The 12032-nt window shown below is 39.7% G+C and overlaps 1 pseudogene; it reads left to right on the top strand.

The window, feature by feature from the left end:
* Positions 1-12032, top strand: part of LOC149318912 (heparan-alpha-glucosaminide N-acetyltransferase-like) — a 175307-nt pseudogene that overhangs the window by 21229 nt on the left and 142046 nt on the right.

Raw genomic sequence — 12032 nt, 5'->3', positions numbered from 1 at the left:
ATTAGCGCCGCAACACGTTCGGACGCACAGCATCCAATACGTAAAGATGCCGCCGGCCGTGTGGAACGGCCGGTGCCATATTGTACGGACAGAGTCCGTATTAGAGCCAGGGGCGTTTAGAAGAGATGCCCCTTTTTTCAAATGGGACATCCGCAGGACGTCCCAAGTGCCGGTCTGTAACCAGCCTATATGTCTAAACACTTTCTTTTGGTAATTCAAATAGAAATAATGGATATATTTAGCTTTCATGATCTCTGCAACCTTCTTAAACAATTGGCATTAATAATTTTAACTAAAGATGCAGTGAGGAAATTTTGCTCATCAGGAGAATTAATGGCCTGGCAACTTTCTTAGTGTTGTATCACAGGCCTGTGACCTTCTGATGAAGGTTTGATGACCTTGCTGTGCTGCCAGAAGGGCTGGATTAACTAAAAATAGATGAGACTTGAATGAAGCTCTCTCTTAAGATCACTTATCCTAGACTGAAGGCCTAAGACCATTTTCAAGTGACCCAGAGTAAGACACTAGAAAGGTCAGGGATCCATTAATGTCTCCAGCTGAGACAGGCTCATTATGGTTTGCAAGAGGAGAATAGCTAATTTCCCACATCTAAAGGTGAAAAAATGTATTTGAGAGATTTCTAATTGAGACAGTTCTAGCAGAACATTTGACATCTATGGGATTTTTAAAAAAGTTATCACATACCTGTATACTGCTTTTGGGAGGATCCATATTATTTCTCTGAATCTTTCTTGTGTAAAGACCCTTATAGCTCAGGGGAAAATGAATCAGAGGTAAAATTTCCCACTTTTTACCTATGTAGGAAATCATAACCACTACACATACCCCTCATATTTTTAAACTTTAAAGATGTTTTTCATATTTCTTGTTGTGCCCTCAGAGCAGAATACATTTGTATCACCATTTTCCCCCTCTCAACAACTCAGTAAGGTAAATCAGGCCAAGAGAGAGTGACTAGGTGAATATGACTATGACTCCATCCACACTGTAGAAATAATCTGATTTGATACCACCTTAACTGCCATGGCTCCATATGATGGAATTCTGAAAATTGGAGTTTGTTGTGGCACCAAAGCAGAGCTTTAATTCCCAGAATTCCATAGCACTGAGCCATGTCAGTTAAAGTGGTGTCAAACCAGATTATTTCTGCAGTGCATATGCAGCTTATGTGAACTTCAGGGTAAGAATTTGGGGTGCAGAGCTCTTTGGTCCCCATACTAGCTCTGTTTGGACCCTTTTATCAGTGCAAGTTATCAGTACTACTATTTTCATGGACATTTGTTATTTGACATTTCTTATTTAAATCCAGAAGGTACCAATAAGACACAATTCTGCATAACAGTATAATGGGAAGAACAAGAAAAGAACAGCAAGAATGATTATTTTTGTTTAAACAAAAACACAGCACCAAAAAGCTATCAGCCCAGAATAATAAATCAAGAATCCTTCCACTCCCCACAAAAAGCCTGATAAAGAAGGAATAGTTGAACTTGATGTCTTAAATTTTGTAACAGATAGAACATGCCAGATGGGATGTTATATAAAGTGACCCTTTAAATGTCAGACCACAGCTCCCATCATTTCTAGCCATAGGCCATAGTGGCTTGCCTGATGACTTGCCCTGGGTGTAAGTATAGTAGTAAGGTGGGATATAAAACAGGAAAATAGACTAGAGAGCACCAACAACTGAAAAGGCCTCCGGTTCCCTACCCCATTCTAAAAGAAAGGGACCAGCATAGTTTATCATCTGGTGGTAAACAATTTGAAGCAGAACTTGCAAAACATAATTCTGGCATTAGTCAATATATTTTATAGTTGAGGATTATTAATATTGTATGGAAAGACAGATTTTTCTCCTTCCCACTATCTGAGTCTCAAGTTTTGGTAATGATCTGGAATATAAAAGGTCGAATTTTTGATGCATTGAGGCTAATAATGGTAGATCCTTCATTTGTAATCTCTTCACAGTCAATATTAAATTATGCAGAGCTTAAATGGACTATTAACAGATTTAAACACCACTGGCTTTTCTCTCCTAGCCAATATGATGTTTCCAGCTTTCCAGAAGTATAGCTTGTTGTGTGTTCCCTTTCTCTGGTTCCAACCCATGCTAATTTCTTTTGTACTGGACATAATTCTGTTCCCACTACCTTGCAGACTAGCAGATTCCTGTTGCAGTTGCCAGTCAGAAATGCATTCAGTTATTTAAAGCCAACCTGTTTTGTTTGTGGTTTTGAGATCACAGCCCCTAATAGTAAGCTTGTCAGACTTGGCCCAGGAGACCTTGATCTTTGACTGACTGTGAAAGTACTTTACAAACCTGAAATCCTGTTTTAACAGAGGCACTAATCAAAGAAAGGACTCTGTGGTGAGGGCTCTATAATATCATCTTGGAGGATCTTTGGGGTCATTCACACACTGTTTTTTTTTAATGCGAATAGTCTCAGTCATGCATTGCAGGTTTGTTGTTCACACTATGGAACCACATCTATGTGCATCTCTGCAAGTTTAGTTGCTCACACATATCAACACTTGAATAAAGATGGAGTCAGGGATGCAAATGTATTCAAAGCATATTCAAGGCATGCAGAGTTTTATCCTAGTTTATTCCGGGTCTGTTCACATTAGTTAATTCACACAGCTGAGAAACCAAATCTTTTAGAAAAATTCAGGAAAAAACTGACAATGACTATCCTGGGTTGTTGTTTTTTTTGGTAGCCCCCTCCCAAAAAACCCCGTAATCGGATGCATTCAAAATGCATGTGAACAGCAAAAGATTCAACCCAGATTCTACCTGGACTATTGTCACTGTTTGGATAACCCCAGAGAAACTAGATCTGTTTCCAGACATAGAGCCTCTATCTGTAGGTGTATAATGCCTTGACAACAGTAAGTCACATGAGTCCTAAAAAGTGTTGCTGCTGCTCTAATATGCCTAGTTTAGCACATTCTCAAAGCAACTTGATAATAAATGGATTGCCCTCGCTTGGGGATGGAGTGGGGGAAAGAAACTGCAGCACATACTTTATAGCAAGCTGGCAGTCTCTGTGCATATGCTAGTTTAGCATTAGCGCTTTCTCCCGATAGCCTAGAGCTCTAAAGCACCATTCTCTGCCAGGGAGAAGGCGTCTATCTCCAATCTGGCATCTGAAAATGACAAAGTGATCTATCAAACAGAATTAGGCAGGCAGATCCTTCCTGTTCTGTTTAGCGTTGTAATTCAATATGGGCCAAGCCAGAGGCCTGACCAGGAGAGAATCACTCCTTCAAATCTAATGAAGCACGGCTCGCCTTTCCCATCCCACCAGCATTAGTATGTGAGCTTCCTCTATTTCTAAATGAAGAAGGGCATACTGTACATGTCAAGCAAAATTTATCAAGGTACTAGGGCTTTTGGAGGTGCTGATGCTATTATATTGCAATTCAGTGGGCGTAATGTACTTCGCAATTAAATCTGTTGACTTGTGAATACTTTTTAAAGAATTTTTCACTTTTGCGTGCATGCTTCAGTTTTTATGGGTAGCGTTATATTGATCTCTACATCTTAAAGTATCCCAAAGCACAGTTTTGGGAAAGAAAAACTGCATATGGTAAGATTACAGAAAACGTATAAAATCCCATGGTTTTCTCCTCAAACTAGGGCTTTTTGAATTCCATGGATGTAGACAAGGGGAAAGAATTTGGCTTTCTCAATATGGTCCAAAACACACTGCAGAAATAATCCATTTTGAGACCACTTTTACTGTTCTGGCTCAGTGCTAGGGAATCCTGGGAATTGTATCTTATTGTGGCACCAGAGCTCTCTGACAGAACACTAAATAATAATAATAATAATAATAATAATAATAGAGTTTATTTATATCTTTCCGCCTCTCCCAATTGGATCGAGGCGGGATCACAGCAGAGTTTAAAAGTTTGTCTCACAAACTACACTTCCCAGCCTTGAGCTAGAACAGTAAAAGCAGTCTCAAACTGGATTATTTCAATGTGTTTTGGACCTATGTTCACTTTCTAAAAGGAAATGTCTGCATAAAAATAGGCATGAAAATGTGTGGAACCACTACTTGAGACCATAGAAGCCAGAGATGATGCATGTATTCTGGAGGCTGTCTTCCAAAAGCTTTTTATTATTATTATTTCAGTGTCTGGATTGCATTAGCATGTAATGCTTTGATTATTTTAAAGCTCTAGATGCCAAAACAAAGATTCGTTAAAATGTTTTAGTACCTTAAAGATGCAGTTACGACTGCCCATCATATACCTGTATTACAAAACAACCTTTAGCTGTCAGACGAAGGGGAGAATTCTTGTTTGTGTTTGTCCTGTTATATTCTGATTTTTTTCTTTTTACTGGCTTTTGGAAGAAAGGGTTGTTCACCTGAAGTTTCATCTCACTTTACCGATGCAAGCTTTCTGCATCTCAAAAGCTGTGGTCAGTGGCTAGAGATCACTAGGAAGCTTCCTGTTTCCTTTGTTGGATCTTTTGTTGGATATGAAACACCTAAAGAACAATGAACTCTTAAATCTGCTGTGGAAAACATTTGAAAAATGATCCAGAAAAATTTGAATTTGATCTTCCAATCTCCCTGGAGAGTTAAAAGTCCTGCTATAACTTGAGATATTCTTGATAGCAAAAAAAAAAAAAAGCAAAAAAAAAAAAAAAAAAAAAAAGCAAGCTGTCATTTATCCTTCTGTGGGCCCATTCACATTACAAAAAAAATCGGTTCTGAAACCAATTCAATCACATGAAGTTCCTACTCACCCCGAATCTCACACAAGCGAATCCGGGGCTTGCACACCCGTTCCGTGTTAAATGGCCCCTAGCGCGGTGTTTTTGAAATCGGCGCAAATACCGTTTCTTTTGGAAAACCCCGGGTCCTAGGAATGAGAACTTGGCCTCGATCACGATCGAGGCAAATTGAGGGAGGGATTTAGGTCAGAGGGTGGGCAAAGGGCAAGGCATTTCCTCCCCTCATCGGAGGGGAGGGGTAGGAGGAAAGAGCCCTGGGAAGAAGGGAGCAAGGGAAGGCATTCTTTAGGAGCCTCTTTTCCCTGCATCCCCTGCCCAAAGCCCTCTGTCGCTGGGCATTCCTTCCCTTGCAGGAGGAAAAAATTCAGGTCACGAACGGAGCTCATGTCAGGCAAACCCCCCTCCCCCCCTTTTCAAATTAAAACAATTTTTTTGGAGCAAATATGCGCATTGAATACATTATGTTTGTATTCCAGAGGCAGATGGAGCTGGGCTTGCACTTTATATCCTTGGATCTCCTTGCCTTCTGCAGAGAGGGAAGCTACAAATGTTGCAAACAATCAATGTTACATTTTTAACAATTTTTTTTGAGCAAATATGCGCATTGTTTGTATTCCAGAGGCAGATGGAGCCGGGCTTGCACTTTATATCCTTGGATCTCCTTGCCTTCTGCAGAGAGGGAAGCTACAAATGTTGCAAACAATCAATGTTACATTTTTAACAATTTTTTTTGAGCAAATATGCGCATGATTTGTCTTCTTGAGCAGATACAGCAAGGGAAGCAAAGGGAAAGCTAATGTTGCTTTTAAAAGCATAAAAAAAATGCATGGCAATCCCATCCTTTGCCTGGGACAGGGGCAGATCTGACCCAAAAGCCCACAGGTTTATAAAAAGAGAGAGAGAGAGAGAGAGAGGCATCTCTCTCCCTGCTTCAGCCGCTGAAACCCCTGTGCCTGGCTCTTTAAAAAGGGAGGACACTTTTCCCGATGCCCTGCAAACGTCACCATGACGATAGCTTGATTGGCAGCGGCCACCTCGCCAGCAGACACAGAATGCATTCGATTTCAAATTTGTAGTGGGCACTTGCTAACGGAGCGATTCGGGGGAGGGGCATCCGGATCAGCCCAGTTCCTTCCAGGTCTTTTAGACCAGTATGAATGGGGCCTGTGTTGTACCTTTAACTGCTTTGCAAATACATTCCTGAGGGTTTTCTTAAGAAAACAGTAAGAGCTGGTCATTAAATCAATGCTGACTTTTAACTACTTTAATGTCTGAAGTGTTTGAACTACTAACGAGTTGGATTTGGCCATTAAGATAACAACCTTGCTCCAAACAAATTTGTTGTTTTTGTTGTTTCTTTCACTTTTCTCTTTAGGAAGTTGATCCTGGAGAGGACCTGAGACCAAAGACAGAGAAGCCCAAACATCGGAGACTTCTTTCCCTGGACACATTCAGAGGGTAAAGTAGATTACCATACTTTACTGGGTAGAGACATCATTCTACAGTTCATCATATAGCCTTGGAGAAGACTCTTCTCACTCTGGGAATGGCCAAAGACGTAGACATAATATATACCCCTTCCTCTGACAACTGCAAGTCCTATAAGTTCAACTAATCTAAGTCCTTAATATTATTTCTTCTAGAAATTAATCAGAAGCTGCTCACATACCTTTGAACTCAGCATCTCCCAGCCATATGAGGCAGAAACATAATCCTTCCATTATTTTAAAAAATCAAAAATTATATTAATTCCACACCCAGTCATAGCTCCTGTGCTTGTTCTGTTAGTGTTAGTTGCTGGTTTCCATATTAGAGGGGAATTGAACCAACCCTTGCTTTTTAGTCCACATTTTGAAGGGGTTGTCCAAGAGACTGAATCCTGCTTCCAAAATAGGTTCAACCATTTCAAAAGGTATTTTTAAGATTATACATACATCTTAAGAGACCAGAAGCTGCACCAAAGCTATGCTCCAATCCTTAGGACTGGAGTGTAGCTTTGGCATGGCTTCTGGCCTCTTAAGATACATGCATCATTTAAACAGCATACCTCCAAAGTGACCCGAAGCAGCTTTATTTTGGCCTGTCTGTATGGGCCCTTAATTTCCAGTCAGGGAATTTTGCTCTCTCTCTCTGGGGACCTTATCGCACACAGAAACGTAAACGTTCTAGGGACGGGAGGAGGACTCTCGTGTGCGCGCGCGGCCGCCCAAAAACGGATTTTATTGCACACAATTCAGTCCTCCAAGAGGCCCCGTTCCGTCCCCCATCGCACACCCATTCGCGTCCAGTCCTGATGGGCGTGATTTTTGCCTGACGGATTACCTTCCGTCGGCAAAAAATGGCGCCCGTCAGGACTGGATGCGAACGGGTGCACGACGGGGGACGGAACGGGGCTCCTTGGAGGACGTCTGCGTGTGCGATAAAATCCGTTTTGGGGCGGTCACGCGCACACACGAGAGTCCTCCTCCCGTCCCTAGAACATTTACGTTTCTGTGTGCGATAAGGTCCTGGGTGTGTGTATATTTGAATAAGGTGTGAGCAACTGTGTTTGGTACTTATTGCATAAGACATCACCACAGACTGTCCCTAGGCCTCAGGTTTTGGCTTGGAAATCTCAGGACATTACTGAACTGGCCACCCTATATATCACCCCTATTTAGAGTTCTGGATGTTTTTCATATAGTGACTTGTTTTGAATTTTGTTCACACAGCTAGATGAGGAAAACAGTTTTTTCCAAACAATACCCTAGATAGTACTATAGTATAAATAGAAAGTGTAGCGATAATGTTAATAGCATTTTAAGAGATCTATTGGGTTGCTCATATCTATAATGTCAACAAAGACAAGCAGTTCAGCAGATTATTTTCCATGTCCATCTGCAACTCTTTCTGCTATTAGCTATTACAGTCCCATGGAGTACAAAACATTGGCCTTACTGAAGTAGCTTTGTCTGTACAGCCTCCTGCCCCATGTGCTAATATATTTATCCTGTTCTGGGCCATATGATCATTTTAAAATTACTAAAACTAGAATTGAAGTATTGACAGCTTCAGAACTGATATTTCCCAAAATTAAAAGTAAAGATTTTTTTTTTAAATTAAGTGGAAAAGATAGTTTGTGTACTATATGTAGTTGGTTCTTAAATGTTGCCCTTTTAAAAAGACAGAATTGCCTTCTAGTTTTTAGCAGAAGGTGAGCACCTTGTTTTATTCACTGGTTGCACACTCTGTGGACTCAAGTGTTTATAGGGAATGCCTTTCAACTACTGCATGTGTTAGGATAAATGCATAGGTGCTACTAAAAATAGTTTTGCTATGTTGTATTCTTGCCTATCTCCAGATATGCAGCTATTTACTTAACCATTTCACTTATGATAGAGCTGTTTCCCCTTGCCAAAAATAGTAAAGTGATTGAGTATAATTTGAATGTGGCCATAGACATTTGAATACTAATTGAGTATTAAGATGTGGTTTAACAACCTTCCTTTTAACCAGGAGAATACTCTGGGATCATAGGCAGTTGGGATAGTTACTCTGTCAAAGCAGTCATATTTCTGAGGAAAAAAGAAATACAGTTTTAGTTAAGTTGAAATGAAAAAAATAGAATTCTGTAAAAGCTGATATCTCATGGGATCCTGGATTCTCAGCACTAGTGAAAAACTAGATTCATTTTAAAAGTTAGGAGCAAACAACTTCAAAATGAAGGTTTTAGGTGAAGTATAAAATAATTCCAACAAATGCTTTAGGGTCATATTTTTCATTATCTAGGATGTGTATTATTGTGGGATTCGGGATTTGTTGCTGGTCTTGCTCTGCTTGGCTTAATACAAGGCACTGTGTTTTCTGTACTAAAAATGTTATGGGCCCTGACTTTATTTATTCATTAATTTATTATCACTCTTCAGTCAAAATGTACCTTTCCTCCAAGGACCTTATTTGCTTGCTTGCTTATAATCTACCTTTTCCTTAAGGAAACAAAAGTACCAATGCATGATTTGCTGTTGCCTTCATACCATCCTAACATCAGTCTTTGAGGTAAATTAGGCTTAGAAAAGATGACTGGTCAAAGACCATCAGGGAACTTAGTGGCAGAGGACTGACTAGAAGCCAGGATGCCTACATGTTAGTTTAAAACACCAGGAATTATTATTATTATTAATCTTTTGTGTTTTTAAATTGTTTCCTATATCAAGGTCTCTCCACCTTTGCTGGAGTTAGGGACACAGGACTCCTGTGAAAATGGAAAAACCACAAATAAGAGAGAGCGCACCTCTCTAGGAATATCTAGGTCCTGCAGTGCAGCATCTGCTGGACATTGAGCATAGAATTACACTGGAGGGCCTACAAATGCCTAGAGAATTGTTCTCTTTAGGAATTTCCAAGTTCTCCAGCACAACTTCTGCCAGACCTTGTCCATAGTATTGTGTTGGAGGACCTAGAGATTCCTAGAGAGAACAAATTAATCAAATCCTTGAATAATCAAATCTGCAGAAGTCAAATCTGCAAATGTGGAGGGATGGCTGTATAATGTTTTGGTAATCTCTGCAATGACTTCAAAGACATAGCCATGTTATTCTGGAAAATGAGTATGCAAAGGCATCTTGTAGCACCTTTGAGATTAACTAAAATAAGCTGGTAGCAGGACCTTTCATAGCTTTAAGGTGAGGAAGTAGGCCCAAGTCTATGAAAGCTCATGCTACAGGCTTGTTTCTTTCAGTCTCAAAGGTGCTACAAGATTCCTTTGCATATAGATTGTACAATGACTTTTTAAGGTTGGCCAATGTTATCTCCACATGGCGAACAGAAAACAAACTAACGTTGTGAGACAATGGTTTGCTTTAGGGCCATCATTCTATGTATCCATGGAGGCAAGATTTGAGCCAAGGCCTTTTGGGTCACATTTAGTCTCTAAGCCACCATGTTATCCCAGTTCAACGGTAGCAGTGATGTGAATATGATATGACTTGCTTCTGTTTAGTTGAGATGCAAGGAAGCAAATGCTTAGCCTCTCAGTGTGTGGCTTTCTAATAAGTAGCTACTGATAGGAGACCTGTGTAATGAAAAGATTGAGAGGTCATGAACCAGTTAGGAGGCAATTTAGTCCCCTCCTTGCATGCCTGCTGGGTCAATGAAGATATCAGCCTGCTTTGGAAACTAACAATGAGCTCCCTGTTGTAAATTCTGAAGGAAAAGCAAACTGACTGAATCCAGCCTGGCTATCAGAGTGACACTTAATTGCATTTCATGGCATTTGATGCTGCATGTTCTTCCAGGGAGGATATGGACAAGGTTTATTTTGTCACCACCACATATTATAAGGTCAGAGATAATGTCATGATATGACATTTGGAAAACAATATTTACACCAGCAGTTACTCAAGCAAGAAAAAAGACTTTGAGGGGAAAAAATTCTGAAAAAACAAAAACAAAAGAGAATACAGAAACACATTAGCATAGGTGAAGCAAAGATAGCTCTGTTGCTCTTGAGAGAGAATAAGAGGTTCACTAGATATTAAGGGGAATGTGTTTTTCTTTTGATGAACCTATTTTTCTCTCACGCAGTGGGATTTTCTCAGGAATATGTACCTCATCATTCAGATATGTACATTAAGCCTGTGTTTATTTTAATCCTGCTTACTGGCAGCCTACCACTCATTTAACACACCTCAAAGGAAGGTAATATTAACCAAATCTGACATTTATTGTTGCTGTGAATTGCCATCGAGTTGACCTCAACTTGTGGGTTACCCTATGAGTGAGAGACCTCTGCTTAGGTCTTGCGGACTCAGGGCCATGACTTCCTTGATTGAATCTATCCATCTGGAATGTGTTCTTCCTTTCCTCCGCTACTCTGAAGCATTACTGTCTTTTCTATTGAGTCATATCTTCCCATGATATGGCCAAAGTACAACAGTCTCAGTTTACTCATCTTGACTTCTAGGGAGACTTCATACAACTCTGGGACCCATTTATTTGTATTGTATAGATGTTTTGCTCTAGGACCCGTTTATTTGTATTTTTAGCAGTCCATGGTCTCCATGGAATTCTTCTGCAGCATCACATTTCAAATGAGTTGATTTTCTTCCTATCTGTTTTCTTTACTGTCCCACTTTCACAGCCATATATAGAAACAGGAAATACGATGTCATTGACAATCCTGAATTTATTATTCAGTGATACATCTTTACACTTCAGGATCTTATCCAGCTGCTTGCCCAAGTCCTAGTCTTCTTCTTTTTTCTTGACTACAGTCTCCTTTCTGATTAATGATTGAGCCAAGGTATGCAAAAATCTAGGGATATGAACATCTCTGTCTTCTTTTGCTAGAATGTTTTCAAATGCCATTTGCATCCTTGTCCCTTCCTAGTTCTGATGCTTAATGCAAAAACGGATGCATTAAAAACGTGTGCAATAACACACTCCATTTTTAACTGGCAGGGGGAAACCCTGCACAAATTCCATTACAAAAGAAAACAACAACAACAAAGTCTCACAACCAAGAATCCACTTTTGCATGCATCAACACCATTGACTAAAGTTTCTTTGTGCACATGTCCCAGTTGTATGGATTTTGAATTTTTTTTTAAAAAAAAATTGTGTTTGTTTTATTTCTCTGACATATTCTGCAAGTCTCACAAATGTGTAAATTTCTAAGGCAAGATGTGCTTTGTCTTCTAGCAAATTTTAGGTATGAATCTGATTCTTCATTACAAATCTTGAGCCCAACTGATTTTTCCCCCATCCCTGTTGCTATAAAGGCTGCTAGAAAGGTCTGCAGAAAATATATTCTTCCAGAATAACTAAACTTTTAGAACATTTATATAACTTTTTAAAAAATTCAGTAATGGGCAAGCTACAGTCTTCCAGAAGTGATTGTACTACACCTCTCACCACCCCAAGCCAGCATAGGTGAAGAATGGTCCAACAGCATCTAGTGAGCTCCTCATGGACAACCTTTCCTGGAGGGCACTATTTGGACATAAATGGTTGTTGTTGTTGTTGTTAACTGCCCTTGAGTTGATCTAGATTCATGATGATCACTATTTGGACATAAATGTAGCTGTATTAAAATAAGCATTACTATAGTGCCATGAATCAATTCGGGTATTATTTGACTAAAAGGCACATGATACAATGTAATCCATATTCTTGTAGGGTTTATATGATTGTTCACTAACTAAAGAACTTTAAGTTGATTAAATCTCTTTAATATAAACCCTAGAAGTCTATGGATTGTATTCCACCAGTCCGAAACCCATTT

The sequence above is a fragment of the Sceloporus occidentalis genome, unplaced genomic scaffold (assembly GCF_023333645.1).
Source record: "Sceloporus occidentalis isolate IW3139 unplaced genomic scaffold, rSceOcc1.0.p SCAF_2, whole genome shotgun sequence".
Lineage (NCBI taxonomy): Eukaryota > Metazoa > Chordata > Lepidosauria > Squamata > Phrynosomatidae > Sceloporus > Sceloporus occidentalis.
The sequence above is the reverse complement of the archived record's forward strand: the minus strand, read 5'-3'. Positions and strand labels throughout refer to the sequence as shown.